At 38.1% G+C, this 22,236-nt stretch overlaps 1 long non-coding RNA gene across 1 annotated transcript; it reads left to right on the top strand.

The window, feature by feature from the left end:
- The first annotated feature begins 18,877 nt into the window (after positions 1-18,877).
- LOC133735547 (uncharacterized) lies at positions 18,878-20,665 on the top strand. The gene is made up of 6 exons (XR_009859095.1): positions 18,878-19,224; positions 19,535-19,587; positions 19,720-19,884; positions 20,012-20,115; positions 20,455-20,501; positions 20,594-20,665. It is a non-coding gene; the product is annotated as an uncharacterized LOC133735547 (long non-coding RNA).
- Positions 20,666-22,236: the final 1,571 nt, after the last annotated feature.

Below are 22,236 nucleotides of genomic sequence, written 5' to 3'. Positions count from 1 at the left end.
TTCAACAAACAAAATGGTCTGTTTGATCTCCTAGCTAGCTAGTACCTTACATTGGAATCAATTTTACAGCCATATACAGTTTGAACGTAGTTTACAGTTACATTTTACAAATCTATATAGTTCACCGGCCATTAGTAATAATCATTTATCTCATAACAAAGTAAGCAATAGCAGGACCTTGCTTCTAAGTGTTGCGATTGTAGGCTTCGCATGAGTCATGAGAGAACCTATGATATATTGGTGTAGTTTATAATTAGAAGATTTATATGAGTCATATCCAGTTTTTTTTTTTTTTTTCCTGTAGTTTTAGTTTTATGTATTTTTGTTTCACCTTTTCTTCTCTCTGATTTCTCATCTACTATCCGTATTTGTTTTGTATCTTTCTTGAAATTGAATATATTTCTTTAGTTAGTAACCCATACCTCTTTAGTTAGTACTGAAATTTTAAGTCTCTGCAGAAGAGCTGAGGACATATGATAATATTGATGAGACTAATGGCCATACTCAAGGGCACAGTAATGGCTCAAACATGATGGAACTCTCTGACATTGTCCTAGATGATGTGCTCGACTCAATCAAGAATGTTGACCATGTCTCCAGCTCGATCAATCTTGATGATGGTCCACAGCCAAGATGCTTGGATGAGATGTCCACTAACAAAGTCGAAGAGAGCACTAGAGCTAGTTCTGAAGCTAACGGCGACATTAATGTTGTACAACCCAATCTTAATGAAGCCCGATTTGATGATAGCCTCGACAAGCAGCAGTATGCAGCAAATGACCAAGAGGGGACACTTGATGAGAGTGATGACTCAGGGGACACTCAGGGGATGCCTGATGACTTCGACATGTATTACTTTGAGGAGTTAGCCTTGCCAAGTTATGAGGAGTCCAACTTGATCAGGCAATTATTCTTAAAAAATAAAAATAAATAAAAAAAACAACTTGATCAGGCACTTTTTCCACATTAAGGGATTCATCATCATATCGCTTGCAGTGGTCAACTAATTAATAAAGAAATAAGGTAACCTGTTCTTTCTGGTGTCAACTATAGCTTAATAAACATGTAATGTCCCTGTGATGAACCAAAATCTCAAGTGCACTGTGAAGATGTTATGCACATGCACTTGATAGTGTTTGTCGTAATTCTGTTACTTCTAAATTTCGAGATATGCAGTTGCTTCCTCCACATACTCAGTTTACCGAGGGTTCGAGAGTCAGAGATAAAACACGAAAAAATAAAATAAAATGATTCATCAACTTGCCTGTATGTTTGTAATACTAGACGATGAACAACTAGAAGGATGGTTTTCTGTCCTGAAGCACTCTCTCATTGGAGTGATAACCTGCGTGCCTGCAGCTTTCTTTCAGTCACGCATCCCATAAGCCCAACGACATAAAAGTTTCTACCATGTCGGGAGAGAATTTCTTCTACAAGATCTTCGGACAAAGAATTGCTCACCTTTTCTTTGCTTCTTAATTCCAATTCCCATTCTCCCTACACAACGAATCTATGTTGGGTTTGAACTTTGAGCAGACTGTACGAAATTGCTGCAGCATGTGCAATGGGTTTACGGTTTATAATTAGGAAAAAAATCACAAACAGTTCTTGAACTATCGGTCACTAGTAACTTTCGTACCCCAATTTTTAAAGGGAGAATTCCACAAATGGTCACTCAACTATGACTCATTCGACACTTTGGTCACTCAAGTTTCAAATATATCACTTTCGTCACTCAACTATTACACTGTCAATCACTTTAGTCACTTTGTTAATTTTTTTTCATTAAAAAAAATACTCCTTAGGTGACTAAAGTGATTGACAATGTAATACTTGAGTGACTAAAGTGATATATTTGAAACTTGAGTGACCAAAGTGTCGAATGAGTCATAGTTGAGTGACCATTTGTAGAATTTTTCCATTTTTAAAAATATTAGATTGGTACCTGGACTTTTAACCCCTACCCAATATTAGTACCTGGGAACTGTAACATCGTTAACTGTTTAAGGATAGAATCGTCTTTTTACTGTTCATCTTGTCCAAAGCTCTCCTATCTCTCTGCAATTAATCTCAAATTTCTTCTTCTTCTTCTTCTTCATACCTCAGTGAAAATGAGAATCAATTCTTTTGCTTTAATGGGTTTTGTTCCAAAATTCATTTAGATTCTTGGGTATGTTTTTGTTTCATTATTTGTATTAGTTCTTCTCGAAATTAAGCAAGCAAAATCCGATATAAAAATGTGCAGATATTAGACTATGACATTTGGTTTTTGAGTTTTTGAGTTTGGGTTCTCAAGTGTTTGTGAAGTAGAAAAGCTTTGTTTTGATTTATTTTCTTTTCCTTTCTTTTTGAGTTTGAATGGAACCCAATGCTCTAGGGGGTGGTTTGTTTCCAGAAATGAGGTCTGGAATGTAGGCCTAGGCATTTTAGCCGAAAACCCGGACCGGGCTTTGAGAGAAAAAATAGACAAAAAAAAAAAGCCCGGACCGTTTGAGTTTTAATGGGCTGGTCCCGGGCCCTGGTACCCATAACCCCAAAAGCCCGAAGAAAAGCCCGATTGAATATATCCCTTTGACTTTCCACACTTCTACTAGTCTTTGTCTTAAGACTCTGAAGACTTTTAGTCAACATTTAACCCTCAGCCAACACTCAGCTTCGGGGTTTGATTTCCTTGGAGCGATCAGAACTTCAGAAGGGTTTTGGGTTTCCATTTTCCAGTTTCCTTTTGAAGCTCGAACCCAAATTTCGAAGCCTCCAATCGATTTCCCGAAACTCAAAGCCCCAATCGATTTCCAGATTTCGAATTCGAAGCCCTAATTTCCAGAAACCCAGCAGTGATACGCTAAAAACAAGCGCGCAATTTAACCCTGCAAAATGTAGTTGTCAGTATAGAATAAGTAGGGATCGTTCAAGCCGGGGATTGAGGGTACACCTGTAATTGCATAAACAAATAAAGAATTAATACAATATGAAGTATTATTTACAAATTATATACAAAAGAATAGAAATATATACAAGTAAACACAAATAAGGGGGTTTTAGGATTATAAATTTGAAAATTAAAATAAATAAAATAAAGAAAATGTAAAAACACATGTACAAGGGTGGAACGCAAGAAACAAAGATCAAGACCATATCCATATGCAAGAAATTAATTACAAATCCTATAGTTGATTATCTATGTCATGAGAAAGAAGTTGACCTTGTGAAACGTTAGTAAGCAAACGATTTCCCATATTTTACTTTCCTTGAATATTTAATCTAAGTGAAAGCACCTAAATTAAACCTATTGAACATGCAATCATAGTCTAGAAAGCTAGCTAATCAAAACATGTTCAATGCATGAAGAACAAAGAAAGGATGTCAACCAAAGTGCACAACCTAGTATGAAAAAGTTCATCTATTTGCAATCCTTCTTAATTGATTCCGACTTTTGTCCAAAGCCTTTACTACTTATGATTCAGTTTCACAAAATTATTAGGTGAATTGTTTACCTAAATCTAGCTCCAATTACATGCATATATCCTAAGTTGGCCACCAAAGAACATAAACATGCAAAAGTTTTCTGTAATCCAAAATCAATTAAGCAATCTCACATAAGCACCATAGAAACCAACTATAAAGAAATCGCAACTTTATTTCAAAACATATAAACGGGCTTTAAACTTTGCCCTTAACGTCATGTTAACTAGAATTCATAACTCTAAGAATCAAACAAAGGAAAACAAAAGAAAGTATGAAATACACCGTGAAAGATGAATGACAAAGCCTTGAGACAAAATACTTGAAGATCCTTGAAAGCAAGCAATCTTCTAGGGACAACACAAGGGTGGATGGCGGCTAGGATCTTGATGTATTGCATGACTTCTTCTCCTCCTTGGTTGAGACGCAGAGCTTCTGAAGACTAGAGAATGGAGATAATTTTTGGTGTTTAGAATTATGGGAGAAGTGGTGTGAATGACGTTCCAAGGGTGATGCTATATATAGGGGACGGCTTCTTAGTCTCCAAGGTTCTGGATCCTTCTTTTTATTTTCTAGGAATTATCTGCTTGCGCCACATAGCTCCAACCAATCAATTAATTCCACGTCAGCTTTGCTATGTCATCCAACCAATGAGAAGCCTCCAATTTAACACCTTGATTTAAGGGAGATTATATTTTTGCCGAATTTAAATGAATAATTTCTGATTTATCTCTTCAATTTTGGCCAAGAATGAATGTGGACTTCAAGGAATGTATCTGGACCTGTTTTCAACCTTTCTGCTTGTTGCAATCCCTTGAAATTCTCCAGGAATGTATCTGGATATACTTTTAGTCCCAACACGTCACTTTTTATAACCCCTTATATATATCACGGCAAAAACAATTATTTCACTTAAAATTCACTCCTTTTGCGTCCAAGAAACCCTAGTATACTTAGGTCTCTTAATTTGTAGCAATATTCCAAGTTTCTAGAATATTCTTGAGCTTCTTGAGTAATCTTTAAGCCGCTTAGTCTCCTAGTGCCCTCATGTTTCCTAGCCCCATCAGGACTCCTCATGTCTTCAGGACTCCTAGCCAAACAAGGATTCTTCATATGAAACGTTCTTGATCTTTCCAGAATCTTCTCTTGCTCTCCTAGTTCAACTAGGACTCCTTGTGTCATTAGGATTCCTTTTCCTGGCAGGAGTAGGTTTCCTTCTCCGATCATGTTTTCTAGTTGACCCTGGATTCCTACTTTGACTAGGTTTCCTAATCGGACCAGGATTTCCTGGATGAGCCAAGAAAACTTAATTTCTTCATTTCAGCTCATTTCTACAGCCCTCGTGCCTTTCCTCTATCATTTCCAACGTTCCCTTGCTTCTCATGTGCCTTTAAGCTCATTTCTTCTCCATTTGCTCCAAGGTACCTAAAAATAGAAACTTAATTAAAATTTATTTATCTAAGGAAATAACTAAGTAAAATATGAGGAAATAACTATTAAAACATCGCATTAAAATGCTCCTATCAAGCAGCAATCTCTTTTGGCCTTCTTCATTAACTCGAAACCCAACAGCAATTTCAGTTTTCCATTTGCTGGGTTCATTTTAAACTTTGTTTTGTGCTTGTGTGCTTGCTGTGCATTGTGCTTTGTTGCATTTTCAGGTTTATTGTGATCTGTGCTTGCTTGTTGTGCATTGTGATCAAGTATAAATTTTGTGCAGCTGTTGATCAATGGATTTCTAATCTTTTTAATCAAAGCAGTTCTGATTTGGTAATGGCAAGAAAGGCAAACTTTTGTGGTGTGGTGCTTTTGCTGTATTGTCGGAGCTTTGGGAGAGTGTTGTATGATGTTATTTTCTTCTTCTAACCCAGAAAATCAGAAACATGATGAAATTGTGGAGAAAATGAAGGTGAGCAAAATTGGACTTTTGGGCCTAAAAACCCAGCAGAACCGGCCAGTTCATTTACGACCCGGGCCTTCATGGTCCCTATAACTAAAAAATGTTATTTGAGCTCGGCCCGAAAAGGGGCTTGGTCCCGGGCCTAGCAAATTGACATGAGGTCCTGGCCCGTGCCCAGGCCTACTGGAATGTTAGGCCTAGAAATGCCTTTACACCAAGCACAAAACCCCCAAAATCCTCAGAACCCACACCACCATATGCACCAACCCCAAATGGTCAGCTATGCCCACCATGAATCTGATCATAATCATCACCCACAAGCTCAGCAATCTGCAAAACATGAATAGTTATATTTGTGGGCTTTAGGTTTTTCTTGAAGAAGTTTAAGGAGTGGTTGAAGAGGTGGGCTTCCTTGGGCTCGAGCATGATTTTGGAGTTTTGGACTGGGTTTAAGATTTTTTATTTATTAAAACATAAATTGGATTCTTAACACTAGTTTTTTTTACCTGTGGATCTAAACAGAGTTACAAAGTCAGGTACAAAATAAAGCGGTGGTTAATTTTAGTTTATTAGTTTATCCACTTGCTTTTAGACATAGAATTTTGAAATGAATGCAGTAATCTATCCTATACTCTTCCCACTACCCACGTCTCTCTTCCATAATTATCTATTTATTTATTTATTTTTGTTTATTTCTTTTTCGTATTACTATAATAGCCCTTGCATGTATTTATTTGTTTCAGTTAACTCAATAGGGGTAATTAAGGTAGTTCAAAATTTGGTGAAGTTTTTAAGGGCTTCGCTTTATAGTAGTAGAGATATGTCAATTTTAGAGAGTCCCTAACGAAGACTTTCAAATCAATAATTATATTGATATTATTTCTTCAAAGATGACTTGTATTAACCATTATTTAAAACTCTCACCAGTCCCTGAGATAAAGCCCCAATATTTTATATTGAATTTGATTACCAAAACAGTTTTCACATACCAAACCATGGATTTGCCACACAAAACGTACAAGATTGTGTGCATGTAGTTGCTTCTATATAATTCTGATGACGAACCACAACCGCTACAAGACGGCCTCAGCAATAAATCCAATGACATCCTCTTCCCTCCTTCAAAATCATACATAAATTTTCAAAAGGGTCCGGCTGTTGTCATCATACTAACTACTTTCTTCACCCTACAAGTTACTGATTTATTGAAAAACTAAAATGTAAAGGACAATATCTTATTAAAAATTACAATTTGTTTCTCTTATACACTTTACAAACATTCTTAATCTCTTCATTCACCATTAAACCCTAGGAAAATTCTACAAAATGTTAACGTATGACATGCATACAATTGCCTTAAAAGTGGTAATTTGAGTCCTCAAAATAGTAATATTAGTCCTCAAAGTGGTAACATGAGTCCTTAAAGTGGTAAATTTTCTTAGTTACCACATGAGTCCTCAAAATAGTAATATTTGTCACGCCCCGGATTTTGAATGATAAATTCAAATCCGAAACCTGAATAATTACAATTACAAAAAAACCAAATCTCGAAACTTCGAGTTCATTATTACAATTCACTCTCACAATATTTTATAAAGCTCAAATGAGCATAACACACCTCACAACTTACAATTGTTGTAAAACTCTAACAATTGCTCTAACCGCACGATCACCGTCCTGGTTCTCCTGTCCTGTAGGATTACCCGCTACACAATTTGAATAGTGTACCGGGAGTTGCAACAACACAAAACCCGGTAAGCTTTTTACAGCCAGTATGAGTAAACAAGAAAGAACTGTTGATTTATTAGATTTCAAGACTACCACAAACCCACGTTACTTTCTCACTCTCATATATATATATAGACACTTATGAGTTACTCTCAATTTAGCTCATAAGGTCACTCACTCTCATATATATATGTAGACACTTATGAGTTACTCTCAATTTAGCTCATAAGATCCCTCACTCTCATATATATATATAGACACTTATGAGTTACTCTCAAATTCGCTCATAAGATTTCCCAACATTTGGTAGACAGACTCATATATATATATAGACCCTTATGAGTTACTCTCAATTTCCCTCATAAGGTTACCATATATATATTGACACTTATGAGTTACTCTCAATTTCACTCATAAGGTCACTCCACATTTGGCAGACAGACTAGAGCTCTAACTGAACGTAACCACTCGTCCGGCCACAGACGTGATTACGATTTAATACTATTAATAACCACCAGCCCGGTACGAGAGCGTGATTCACTAATAGATGCCATGGTCACCTCGTGACCTAGTGATCTCCACAGATCACAACAATTTATTGTTCCTCAACAATAAAACTCAACACCTCTCACAATATATTGTTTCTCAACAATAAACTCAATACCTCTCACAATATATTGTTTCTCAACAATAAACTCAACACAACTCCAACAATACATATTATTTCACGTAATAATATATATACAGACATTCACACAGGAATGTCTAATACACCAACAATAGTTCATATGATTGCAAAATAAAGCAATTAAATATATTGGGTTCGTAATATGAACCACGTGAGGTTTACTCACCTCTAATCCAGCTGCGTCTTCTTAACAGCTAAAACAACAATTTTCCCGAATTGTCCGCCAAATCAATCCGTCGATAACCTAATCCAATAATGATCTTAACTTAGCCAACAACTCATAAATGAAATTAAACGACGATCCAACGCTCAGATTCAAATTAAACGATGATCCAACGGTCGGATCTGAATTAAATGATGATCCAACGGTCGGATCTGAATTAAATGATGATCCAACGGTCGGATCCTCACGGATCGCCTTTAGGATCATCCTCCAAAATTATCATTAAAGACTCAGATCTTCTTGAATCACTCTAACAAACATCTCCATAAAATTATATGAAAATCCGACGGTCAGATTCTCACGAATCGCCTTCCGAATCACTATTTCTCAATTATACGAAGATCCAACGGTCGGATCTTCGCCCGTGACCTCACAAAGTCACCGGGACAGTCATACGATCAACATATCCAAAATTGAAGCAAAACCGATGGTCAGATCTTCACAGATCGTAAACCGAAGATAAACGTAAAAACGTTAAATAGTAACGTCAAAACGAAAATCCACTATTTATCAACTTTTTTTAACATGACCATGTTATATATCAAAACGCTCGTATGGATGCATAGATCATCACCTAGATAATGAAAACTCGAAATATGGTCTGATGCGCCGCCACAAGCGGTGGTCAGTGGGCGGTCAACGCGGCGGTCAACGCCGGTCAACCACCTCAGATGGCAAAGTGACCAACTACAAACTGGTTCAAAATGAAAGGGTGGTCGACTTTCATACCTGGAGCTAAGTCTGGTTTGGCCTAGATCGTCCTAGATCAAGCGTTGAAGTTGGATTAATCTCGTGCGTCTGATCAGATCCTAGATTGAATCAGAGGCGTCCAAAAAGTCAAACATTGATCTAGCGGTCTACACTCAAAATCGTGATGAAAGACTTACATAGGGATGATCAGGGGGAGGAGGACATCACGAAAATGGGGAGGATCGGCCCGTGCAACGCCGGAAATGTGGTTTTCCGGTCGGGTCGGGTTCACCTGGCTGGGGTGTCTTCGATCTCCATCTGGGGGCAGTGGCGGGGCAAGGCGACACCGGAGGGAGGCCGGGCTTGGAGCGGCGATCACCGTGGTGTCCGGGTCCGGAGCTGGAGGTGGCCGGAGGGGGGTGAAAAAGCCGGGTCGGGTCGAGCTCGACCCACCGGGTCTGAAGGGAAAACAGAGAGAGAGAATCGGGGAGGGCTGGGGGCTCTTCCGCAAAAAGAAATTTTTTTTGTCCTTAAATGAAAAAAAACAGTTATTTTTCCTATTTATAGAAAATTCCCAATTTTCAAATATTCATAACTTAATCATACGAACTCCGAATAATGCGTTCCACATGTCCACGAACTCGTATCGACGAGCTCTACAACTTTCATGAAGGAAGTTTTCCCAAATTTTGAACGTATAAAAAGTCAACTTTGTTGACCCCCTAAAAACGTTCGTTTTCGAAAATAAAATCGTTCGAACTAATTCCACAACTTCTCCAAGCTTCGTACTCGCTCCTACTATCGTGAAATCATTTCTAAAAATCCACGGAATTTAATTTGGATTTTCCGGGGTATTACAGTCTACCCTCCTTAAAGAAATTTCGTCCCGAAATTTGAGCGTAAGTCAATTCCTCTCGATTAAGGTTGACCTAACCATAGAATCTCCATCTTTTCCAAATCTGTAGTAATCTACAGAGCCTCAACCCTTTGTATAAAAATACATTCCTATGGCCACTAAATCCTTTCATCACAAACGTAAACGCACAACACAACTGTTCAACATCAATCCACATCAATTACACAAAATCATCACATGGATCATCTCATAGATCCTCACATAGATCTTCACATAGATCATCACATAGATCTTCACATAGATCATCACTCTGTACTGGCATACAAGCACAGTAAACACTCTCACAAAGTGTTTCGCTACTCAATTAGCATCACGGTAAATCTCCATAGTAAAACTTAAGATGCATCACTCAAAACAAATCATCCCCAAAAGCACGCCAATAAATTATGTCACCCAATGATGATGACTTGGGCTTGCTCAATCCTTGGGCTAAGCACTAGGGCTGGCCAATTGGGCCGAAGAAACCGAACCATCCACATTTCGAACCGGCCCAAACCACTTTGGGTTTAACATTTGGGCCTACTATTCGGGCCGAACAATTGGGCTTACCATTTGGGCCTACCATTTGGGCCTACCATTCGGGCTTACTATTTGGGCCTACCAATCGGCCCACCAACTTCCAGCTCGGCTACGGTATGAAATTGTACATACCGTATATACGTATGCATACCGTACAGATCGTATATACGTATGCATACCGTACAACTGTATATTCGTATGCATACCGTACAGACCGTATATACGTATGCATATTGTACAACTGTATATAAGTATACATACCGTACAGATCGTATATACGTATGTATACCGTACATACCGTATATACGTCCGTATATCAAGCATATACGAGATCCAAAAATATTTGTAAGAGGTAAGGTTCGAACTCCCGACCTCAAACACGAAGGTTTTGCTCCCAACCACTGAAGCAAGAGCTGCCTTCATTAATATATGCTCACGTGTTATATTTATTATGTCATAAGCGACATAAATAAAATAACGGGGGAGGCAAGGTTCGAAACCTTAACCTGCTGCACAAGGGCTTTGCCCACCAACCACTGGAGCACAAGCTGTGCTTAATATAATGTGTACAAATTTTATACTTATTATGTCATAAACGAACATAATAAAAATAAACAAGAGGCGAGGTTCGAACCTCAGACCTCTTGTACACGAACTGTACACTCAACCACTCGAGCACGGCTGCTCACGTTATTATCCATACCAATCCTTTTATTTAAACCAACTGTTTCAACTGTTTCAACAATTCGGCCCAAAACATCCAAGACTGTTGCAGAAACCCAGCCCAACGTATCCAAAACTGTTACAGAAATCCGGCCCAACTCATCCAAAACTGTTTCAGAAACTCGGCCCATCATGTCCAAAACTGTTTCTGAAACTCGGCCCATCAGGCCTCCACCCACAGCTACAGTGATGCCTTGATCCGAGACAGGCCCAAGTACGGCCCACTTGTGTCACGGCTTATCCCTTCCGTGATTTACGGCAGTCAAATCTGCTTTCGGCTAAAGCTGTCTGCCACAGCATCTCGAGGTTCGGCCTGTCCCCTCACACGCTCTCCACGCGCCAACAACTTTTCCGGGTTTTCGGATGACTTTAATCCAACGCGTGGATTCAAATTCTGAGATCGTTCATCCAACGGTGGAGATCTGCTCACCTTGTTCTATAAATAGGTGCATTCTGGGGAAAAACTGTTCACTCCAAAAGAAAAGAAATTTTCTTCCGAGCTCAAGCCTTTCTCTCTCAACTCTTCAGCCTTTCTCTTCTCAAATCCTTTCTTCATCAATTTCAATCCTTCTCTTCTGATCTTCTCTCCCATCTAGTTGATTCAATCCCATCTTTCCTCTGAACTTTCAGATCTTCAATCTTTTCCTCCAAATCTTCAATCCTTCTTTCTCAGATCTTTTCTTCCATTTGAAGATTCGATCTCATCTTTCCTCTGAGAATCTCAGATCTCCAATCACCAGTTCAACAACTCCAATCCTTCTAACAAAATCTCCCTCAAACACTAAACCATGTATTCCTCGATTTCCACATCCTCTCACCCCATGACCCAAGAGCCACGAACTCTGCAACTAATGGAGCTCCAAACCCCGCAACAAATGGAACCACAACAACAGCAACCAACAGAGGAGGGAGGAAACACCCAAGCAGCTGGAAGTAGTGCCAACATGGATTTCTGGCGAAGCCGTACCAGGTGGATTCCTACTCCAGAACAAATAAGAATCCTCAAGGATCTTTACTATGTCAAGGGATTTAAGTGCCCAACTACAGAGCAGATTCACGAGATCTGTCTCCAGCTGAACCAGTATGGGTATGTTGAGGGTAAGAACATTTACTTTTGGTTCCAGAACGTCAGGGCTCGAGAGAAGCAGATGAATAGGTGTAATCAGGCTGCTCCAGTGCCCATGAGAACTAGTTCTCTTGGTACTGGTAAATCCATTGATCTCAATTTTGGGTCCACTGGTTCTACTGGTGCTGGTGGATCCATCGACATCAATTTTGGGCCAGCTGGTGGATCCATTGACATCAATTTTGGGTCCACTAGTTCTACTGATGATGGTAGATCCATTGATCTCAACTTTGGTTCCACCTATTCTACTGGTAATGAAGGATTTCTTGATTTAAATTCTGTTTCATATTCTTCCTCACACTTCAACACTAATACTAGTACAACTCTTTTGGCACAACAGGAGGACAAACATCCCTGCAACAACGAGGAGGAGATCACCAGGAGGTTCAAACTCTTCCTCTGTTCCCCGTGCACGGCGAGGACGTCTTTGGTAACCTGAAGACTACTTCCGAGGAAGGTAGTGCACATGATTACTATTTCGGTGGCTCAGGCGGTTACAACAGTGGCTCAAACGTTTCTCTTGAGCTCAGCCTCAACCCATCCGGAGCTGCTGACTAGGCTTAGTATAGCATAGTCCTCGCTTTTTTTTTTCTTTTTTTTTTTCTTTTTTTTTTTGTAATATAAACTCAATAAGATGGTGTGCATGTTTTCTTTCCTGTTTGTTTAACCAACAACAACACCAAGGATCGAACCTTGGTCACCCAATACTGTTTTCAAAACCATAAACAACTCTACTGCACACATCTTTCATAATGATGCAATAAAAACAATCACTCAAAAAGAATCCAACAATCAATTAAGTCGCATCGAGGTCTAGCTAGTATCCTCTGAGTCAAACCAAACACAACAATTTCATCGATAGGATTAGGGATTTATAAAGCTAAACACATCCTGAGTTAGCTAGGAAAAACCCACGTCTTTAGAGTTACTCTTACAACTCTTATAGAATCTCGATAATTCCATCTATCAATTGCTTCAACAAAAACTCACCACAATTCAATCCCTAACATTTAGCGATTCAGAAATCAAATCAAACTCCATATCACATAGTAATTCACTTGAACCACTATGGATACCTAACAAAATCACTAAAATCAATATCCGAAATTGCGTTTAACTATAACACCTAAAATCAATCACCAAAGGCACACACTCTCATCCAACATCATTCACAAGAACTGATTCTAACTCTCCCAATTAATTACACCAAAATCAACTCCATTGCAAAACTTTAAGTGTCCCGCCTACTTAAACTTAAAACACACAACAACTTCAAATTCACTGCAGCCCATCTCCATACTACGATCCAAAACTTAAGAAAACTAGTTCACCACACAAAGGCCACAAAATTCAATTTCATTCACTTGAACAAAACTATATTCACAAGTCACGGTCAGGTCATCAACCCATGGTGTTCAAATGAATAAATTTCAAATCCAGTTTTCCTTGTGAATCGTAACGTATCGTTCCAAAATGATGCAAGCAACATCAACCACGTATATAAGACACATCTCGCGAACTCAATTCAAATTCAGAATCACCAAAACTACTACTAATTCCAATTCTACCAACAATCTTGATTCTGAAGGAATTATAGTACTCAACGACAACCCAAAACAATGGTCTCTCATCTCTAACCATCGAGCACAAAATAAAATTCTTGTCTCGCACCTTAAACCCTGCTTAACAACTTACAAGCACAAGGAAGAAGTAACCGCAATAATTCCTTCCCTAACCGCAACACTACTCACAACTCCACATGAGTCAAGAATCTATTCAAGAACATTAGTATATTCAACTTAAAAAGGCAAAATTACCATCGATTAATACTCGTATCCACATTACAGACGAGCATAGGTCCACACCATGCCTTCAACCAAACACTTCAACAATCAAAAGAACCTCATTTCCATAAAACAATCCTCGTTGACTTAACAGAGTTGAATCAAGAGGTTCCTATTCCTCAAGGATTGTAACTCGCGGCCACTGAACTTATTCCCATACGAACCTACAAGACAACTGTAAGGTTCTAAGTACAACCCCTTCGAATATCCATCACCTAAGGAGTATAGTATGCTTGGCTAATACATGTATAACACTTAAAACACAGTATAAGTCAAATACAAATTCATATTAACCAAGTCAATACTATAGGGAAGGTATTCACGTTCCCTAAACGACCTAGCGGCCTAAACAACTCCCAACACTCACGCATACCCAATGACTTAGCCAATACCAAAGAGCACACGATGGGGATCCGCTGCAGACGGGCCATCACTCGGAAGGTATTGACACATCACCAAATATGCACCTTACGCTCTGATACCAAACTGTCACGCCCCGGATTTTGAATGATAAATTCAAATCCGAAACCTGAATAATTACAATTACAAAAAAACCAAATCTCGAAACTTCGAGTTCATTATTACAATTCACTCTCACAATATTTTATAAAGCTCAAATGAGCATAACACACCTCACAACTTACAATTGTTGTAAAACTCTAACAATTGCTCTAACCGCACGATCACCGTCCTGGTTCTCCTGTCCTGTAGGATTACCCGCTACACAATTTGAATAGTGTACCGGGAGTTGCAACAACACAAAACCCGGTAAGCTTTTTACAGCCAGTATGAGTAAACAAGAAAGAACTGTTGATTTATTAGATTTCAAGACTACCACAAACCCACGTTACTTTCTCACTCTCATATATATATATAGACACTTATGAGTTACTCTCAATTTAGCTCATAAGGTCACTCACTCTCATATATATATGTAGACACTTATGAGTTACTCTCAATTTAGCTCATAAGATCCCTCACTCTCATATATATATATAGACACTTATGAGTTACTCTCAAATTCGCTCATAAGATTTCCCAACATTTGGTAGACAGACTCATATATATATATAGACCCTTATGAGTTACTCTCAATTTCCCTCATAAGGTTACCATATATATATTGACACTTATGAGTTACTCTCAATTTCACTCATAAGGTCACTCCACATTTGGCAGACAGACTAGAGCTCTAACTGAACGTAACCACTCGTCCGGCCACAGACGTGATTACGATTTAATACTATTAATAACCACCAGCCCGGTACGAGAGCGTGATTCACTAATAGATGCCATGGTCACCTCGTGACCTAGTGATCTCCACAGATCACAACAATTTATTGTTCCTCAACAATAAAACTCAACACCTCTCACAATATATTGTTTCTCAACAATAAACTCAATACCTCTCACAATATATTGTTTCTCAACAATAAACTCAACACAACTCCAACAATACATATTATTTCACGTAATAATATATATACAGACATTCACACAGGAATGTCTAATACACCAACAATAGTTCATATGATTGCAAAATAAAGCAATTAAATATATTGGGTTCGTAATATGAACCACGTGAGGTTTACTCACCTCTAATCCAGCTGCGTCTTCTTAACAGCTAAAACAACAATTTTCCCGAATTGTCCGCCAAATCAATCCGTCGATAACCTAATCCAATAATGATCTTAACTTAGCCAACAACTCATAAATGAAATTAAACGACGATCCAACGCTCAGATTCAAATTAAACGATGATCCAACGGTCGGATCTGAATTAAATGATGATCCAACGGTCGGATCTGAATTAAATGATGATCCAACGGTCGGATCCTCACGGATCGCCTTTAGGATCATCCTCCAAAATTATCATTAAAGACTCAGATCTTCTTGAATCACTCTAACAAACATCTCCATAAAATTATATGAAAATCCGACGGTCAGATTCTCACGAATCGCCTTCCGAATCACTATTTCTCAATTATACGAAGATCCAACGGTCGGATCTTCGCCCGTGACCTCACAAAGTCACCGGGACAGTCATACGATCAACATATCCAAAATTGAAGCAAAACCGATGGTCAGATCTTCACAGATCGTAAACCGAAGATAAACGTAAAAACGTTAAATAGTAACGTCAAAACGAAAATCCACTATTTATCAACTTTTTTTAACATGACCATGTTATATATCAAAACGCTCGTATGGATGCATAGATCATCACCTAGATAATGAAAACTCGAAATATGGTCTGATGCGCCGCCACAAGCGGTGGTCAGTGGGCGGTCAACGCGGCGGTCAACGCCGGTCAACCACCTCAGATGGCAAAGTGACCAACTACAAACTGGTTCAAAATGAAAGGGTGGTCGACTTTCATACCTGGAGCTAAGTCTGGTTTGGCCTAGATCGTCCTAGATCAAGCGTTGAAGTTGGATTAATCTCGTGCGTCTGATCAGATCCTAGATTGAATCAGAGGCGTCCAAAAAGTCAAACATTGATCTAGCGGTCTACACTCAAAATCGTGATGAAAGACTTACATAGGGATGATCAGGGGGAGGAGGACATCACGAAAATGGGGAGGATCGGCCCGTGCAACGCCGGAAATGTGGTTTTCCGGTCGGGTCGGGTTCACCTGGCTGGGGTGTCTTCGATCTCCATCTGGGGGCAGTGGCGGGGCAAGGCGACACCGGAGGGAGGCCGGGCTTGGAGCGGCGATCACCGTGGTGTCCGGGTCCGGAGCTGGAGGTGGCCGGAGGGGGGTGAAAAAGCCGGGTCGGGTCGAGCTCGACCCACCGGGTCTGAAGGGAAAACAGAGAGAGAGAATCGGGGAGGGCTGGGGGCTCTTCCGCAAAAAGAAATTTTTTTTGTCCTTAAATGAAAAAAAACAGTTATTTTTCCTATTTATAGAAAATTCCCAATTTTCAAATATTCATAACTTAATCATACGAACTCCGAATAATGCGTTCCACATGTCCACGAACTCGTATCGACGAGCTCTACAACTTTCATGAAGGAAGTTTTCCCAAATTTTGAACGTATAAAAAGTCAACTTTGTTGACCCCCTAAAAACGTTCGTTTTCGAAAATAAAATCGTTCGAACTAATTCCACAACTTCTCCAAGCTTCGTACTCGCTCCTACTATCGTGAAATCATTTCTAAAAATCCACGGAATTTAATTTGGATTTTCCGGGGTATTACAATATTAATCCTCAAAGTGGTAACATGAGTCCTTAAAGTGGTAAATTTTCTTAGTTTACCATATGAGTCCTCAAAATAGTAATATTAGTCCTCAAAGTGGTAACATGAATCCTTAAAGTGGTAAAAAGAGTTGATGTATGAGAAATGTTAACATACCATAGCTTTACCCTAAACCCTAATGCTTTCTTAACATTCATCATCTTCAATCGTTCTCATGTTGTGCTAACAAAAAAAGAATTCGAGACGCGGAGGAGGCCAAATAGAAAAAGAATTCGAGTTAAACCTTATATTGGAAAAAGGTATTTTAGATATTGTAAATGGGTGAACCAAGTAAACTTGAAATTACAAAAATATATGTAGATTGAGAAGAGAATATAGGGTGAACAAAATAGTCAGTAGGGTGGCAATAGCCGCACCATTTTCAAAATTTTAGAGAAAAATCCTTTACTTTAATCTAGGGTAAAAGGTAAAACTAGCGAGGGTTTGCTCACTAGCTATATTCATACAATTATTCAAGTACCTCTGGATAAACTCGAATTCAAACGGAATTTAGTTTCGATATTAAGAATTTGATTTGAGATTAAAATTTTCTTTAAGTCTGCGGAAATTATTTTATGACTAATGGTGTAAGTGACCCAACACATGTAAGATGATCTAACATCTTAATATTTATACTCAACATTTTTCTTAATAACCAAAAATTGTATTTGAAGTAATCTAACCACTCATTCATGTCGGTGCTCTTAATCCTCCCCCTTAAGTCTGAGGCATACGGTAACAAAATTAAAAGCTAATATTTCCGTGATCAAATCCAATTTTCTGTTTTTTTTTTTATTCTTTTCTTTACTATAGATATATCCATAAAAAAAGCCTGGAAAACATTAATGTAAAGCATATAACTATCACTATGCCAAAAAGGCCTTCAGACAACACACTTCAGACGACATAAGTAGTGTTTTAGGTCGTCTGAGTTTTTCAGACAAACTCAGACGACATAATTTTTTTTTTCCGTCGTCTGAATATAGACTAAAACCATACTGGTTTAATTTGGAAAAATGGTGAGCATTCAGACGACACATTTGTGTAGTTGTAAAAGATGATGATTTCCTATCTCAAAGATCGTTTCATTTTGAAAATATGATTAGATACAGACAACACTTATATGTTGTTGTAAAAGATGGGGATATTTCAAATCTAACCCTAAGAGAATATTTGGAATTCCCTCCAAAATGTTCTAGTCCTTTCCCTCTCAAAATGTCGAGACCCTAGCTGACTAGTCAATGGAGGTGATACTCAGACAACACAATTGTGTTGTGTGAAGAAGGTGAGTTTCACTTTTTTTTCTTTTTCCCAAGTCTTTTTTGGCATTACTACACATTTACTCCTTCCCATCTCGGCTCACTCTTTCAACCATAGAAAATCCCCATTTTCTCTCTCCACCTCTCGTTTGCTTCCCTGAAACCCAAAATCCCTAGAATCTCTCTCAATTAAATTCTCTTCGGAAATCATGTTCAGATCCAATCCCTGGAACCGGAATGTTTCTCTTCCAAAGACAATGGTTTCAATTTGGGCATTTAGTGTTCTTTTACCTTTGGGGTTTGTCTGATTTCTCACATTTTGTTCATGATTTTTCTTCTTGCAGATTGATATTGGTTCCTCCTGCAGACTGTGAAACAGATAAACCCTAAATCATTATGTCCCAACAGGGGAGACGCAAACCACTATCTCCTTCTCCGGGCGTAAGCGGTTCCACGTCAGTGCTCATAAGGCAAACCACAGTGAAAACCTGCTCTAGTATATCACTCCTGACTGCTGGTTCGCTCTCTCCGGCTCCAATGACGGTGAGCTTTGTCTCCTAAAGATGGAAGCTTTCACCGAATCTTGGGTTTCTTCTTCAATCCAAGAAAAACCCAAAGGAGGAGGTATCGGTATCGACAGTAGCGATGGTGTGGCAAGGGAAAAATGGTGGAAAGGAAGGCTTTATTGGCAAGTATGGACAATCACTCATATATATTTGACTACAACACGTCAAATTTGTTGTTCTCCACAGAGCCTACTGTCCTCCATGTCTCAACAAGCTTCTCTTCACCACCAAGAATCCATTCTCGTTTGCTTTCGACTCCTTGTTCATTCTATGCACTTCTCTAGCTCTGGCTTTGTCCCTGTTCGTCGCCCATGTTGACTCGGCCTCTGCTTTAGGCTAGGTAACCTGCTCGAACACATATGTATCTCTCTCTGGCTTAATTAGTTTTCTGGTTCATTAGTTGATAGATCTGGTTTGTTTTCCTTTGATTTCTAGATATAAAATTGATTTGTTTTCAATTCAGTTTGCCTAGGGTTTATATGATTGCATTTGGGTTTCAAGATTGGGCTTTTTATTTAGGCATTGTCCTCTGTCTCGACCTCTCAAGCTTTATAAAGCTTCAATATTTTGAGTTGTATGTTACACTGCTATAACATCTGTTTTGAATTTTTTTTTTCTTTTCTTTTTTGCTCGGTTTTGCTCGGTTGTAGGTTGAATTGTTCTAGTGATGCCGATTGAAATTACTCGTGAATACATATTTGAGGTATTGTAACAATATTTCGAGATTCCCCCATTTAATTCCATTTATTAGGCTAGATTTATGTTGCATTCTGAATTCTATCGTTTGTTCATAATGTTAATACTTATTAATTTATTGGTTGCATTTGAATTGCAGATGAGTTTAGATTATGTAGTTTTGATATGGGCTTGGATTATGCTAAGGGAATCAATGGAATTAGGAGTATAGATGGATATGGGATTGAGCAAAATGAAGCTGAAAGGGTATTGCATTTGGCACCAATAGGAAACTCTTGGGTTCTTCAGCTAAGGAAGTCAAAAGGTATTTCATTTGGCACTGTTGATGTATGTTTTATAATGTTTGTAGCAGCAGGTAGGTTAATTAGAAGCTCTGCTTGTTGTGTTATTATTCTCTAAAATACCAGCCCTTCTTCCTTGCCCAACAATAGAACTAGTGGAGTCACTGAAAGCATAGCTTGTGCCCTATCAAAGTGGAAGAAGGGAAGGCCTCTTGGAAGGGGGACTTTGGTCATGTTTATGTCGGATTTAACATGTAAGTTTTGTTTCTATGCGGATCATGTAGTGTTTGATTGATGGTGTACATATAAATCATATGTGGCTGGTTTCATATAGTGTTTCTATGCGGATCATGTAGTGTTTAATATAATACAAAAATCATATCTGGCTGGTTTCATGGTGTACATATAAATCAACATAGTTTTGGTTTTTTTTTTTTTTTTCTCTCTCTCTCTCTATATTGTTACACCCCGGCAGTAGCTGGGTCTGGTATTCCAGAAATCAAGGTGTGTTTATATGGTGAGATGGACTTGCAGTGCATTTATTTTAGAGTTTATCGGCGAAGTTTCTTGCTAACTGTTATTCAAATGTTTAGGGGTCGTAATTCATGGTGTCCTACTTTTCATAACATTGATTGGAAAGGTGTGGTGAACTTATTTAGTATTCTGTATTTTTTTTTTTTTGGAAGAGTGAACAATGCTTTAGATTATAATCGTCTTCTGGTAACTGCTCAGATATTTGTGAACCTTGGTTCAGTGGGGGGTGATCTAGCTTTACGCAGATAAGGTCATCTTGATAAGGTGGGCTGAGTCTTTCAATGATTTTATCTCTCATGTGCTTTTTTAACCTTGGTTTTGGTAACATGTTTCTTTTCGCCAAATGAAAAAGCATTAAGATATATGCAGTAGATTTTTTTTTTTTTTTATGTAATATCTCTTAGATGATTACATTTGTTTGTTGCCGTTGGGCATCAGACATTGAACTCTCTGGCAGTATACCTGACTTCATAGGAAATTGGTCAAAGCTTACTTCCTTGTAAGCTGCTCTAAATAAATACTCGATATCTATATTTGTTCCAATTCAGTTAAATGATAATAGTTTCATCTTATAGCTAGGCTTTATAAGCTTAATGTTTATGGAGGAAAAATATATTTTCCACTAACAGTAAGCTAAATGTTTTGCTAACATTTCTGATTCAATTCTTTCCAACATTGGAGGATACCAAAGTTTATCTCAGCTGTAAGTTTTTCTTGGTGATTAAAGACCATTATATTGAGTAAACCCAAATTGTCCAACCTATAAAGGAGAGTACCATATGCTAAAGTCAATGCTATCCCCTTCTCTAAAATCACTTGCAATGTATTATATGGTTAACCAAAATTGTATTGTTTATAATGAATTTAACTAGTACTGGATGCATCTATAAATGGTATTTTCTGTATCAGAATTTTTACCACTGATTGTGTTTGTCCTTCAGGCTTGTAACTCTATTATTATTTAATTACCAGGGACTTGATCTTCAACAATCTAACTGGACAAATACCAGACTCACTGTTTAATTTGAGTTCTCTTTCCATCCTGTAATATCTCAAGCGCTCTTACTTGTTTTATTTTCCTCCTAAATGTACTCTTCAAGTACTAATTGAGGCATGTATTTCTGTTTTCATGATTATTTTTATTGGAAACAATAAGTTGAATGGCGCTCTCTCTGAATCGAAAAGCTCATCTCTTCTCAATGTGTAAGTACTTCAGCATGTTTTCCTTAAACATCATCATAATTCATTACACTTGGAGTTTTCTGATTTTTCTGATAAGTATGTTCTGTATTTGATGAACTCATCTGAGTCATCTCTTTGTTGATAAATATAATGTACTTACTTCGGCTTTATCTGAACTGTACAATATCAGCTTCTACATGAACTTGAAGGATTCTGAATGCCCCCACTTCTTTTTCTAATTAACTCATAATCTTTTTGAGTGACCTCACTACTAGATGCTACTGTTCTTTAGTTGATAATTTTTACTAAATGCCTACAACTAAGCAATAATTCCATAGAAGTACAGATTTATATGCAGTGAGCTATAATAACTAGTGAACAGATGTTTCTCACCACTAGAATTTATCGTAACAAGACTATTTGACAACAGTATGAGAAGAAAAATAGTAAATAGCAATGAGTTGCAGCTAATTGTGTAAAGTTCAACCCACAACGTAGCTACTTTTTCTATAGGAGGCTTGCATTTATTTATTCAGTAATTTACTAATCTACTATTTATGTCCCATCAAGTTGGTTAGGAGCCCATTCTTTGTCCTACAACTTGTTCAGTCAGTCAGTCAATTTTTTTTCTCAAGATATGGCCTCTCATTGCTAGAAAT

Source organism: Rosa rugosa, chromosome 3 (genome assembly GCF_958449725.1).
Source record: "Rosa rugosa chromosome 3, drRosRugo1.1, whole genome shotgun sequence".
Taxonomy (NCBI): domain Eukaryota; kingdom Viridiplantae; phylum Streptophyta; class Magnoliopsida; order Rosales; family Rosaceae; genus Rosa; species Rosa rugosa.
This window is presented reverse-complemented; position numbering and strand designations above follow the sequence as displayed.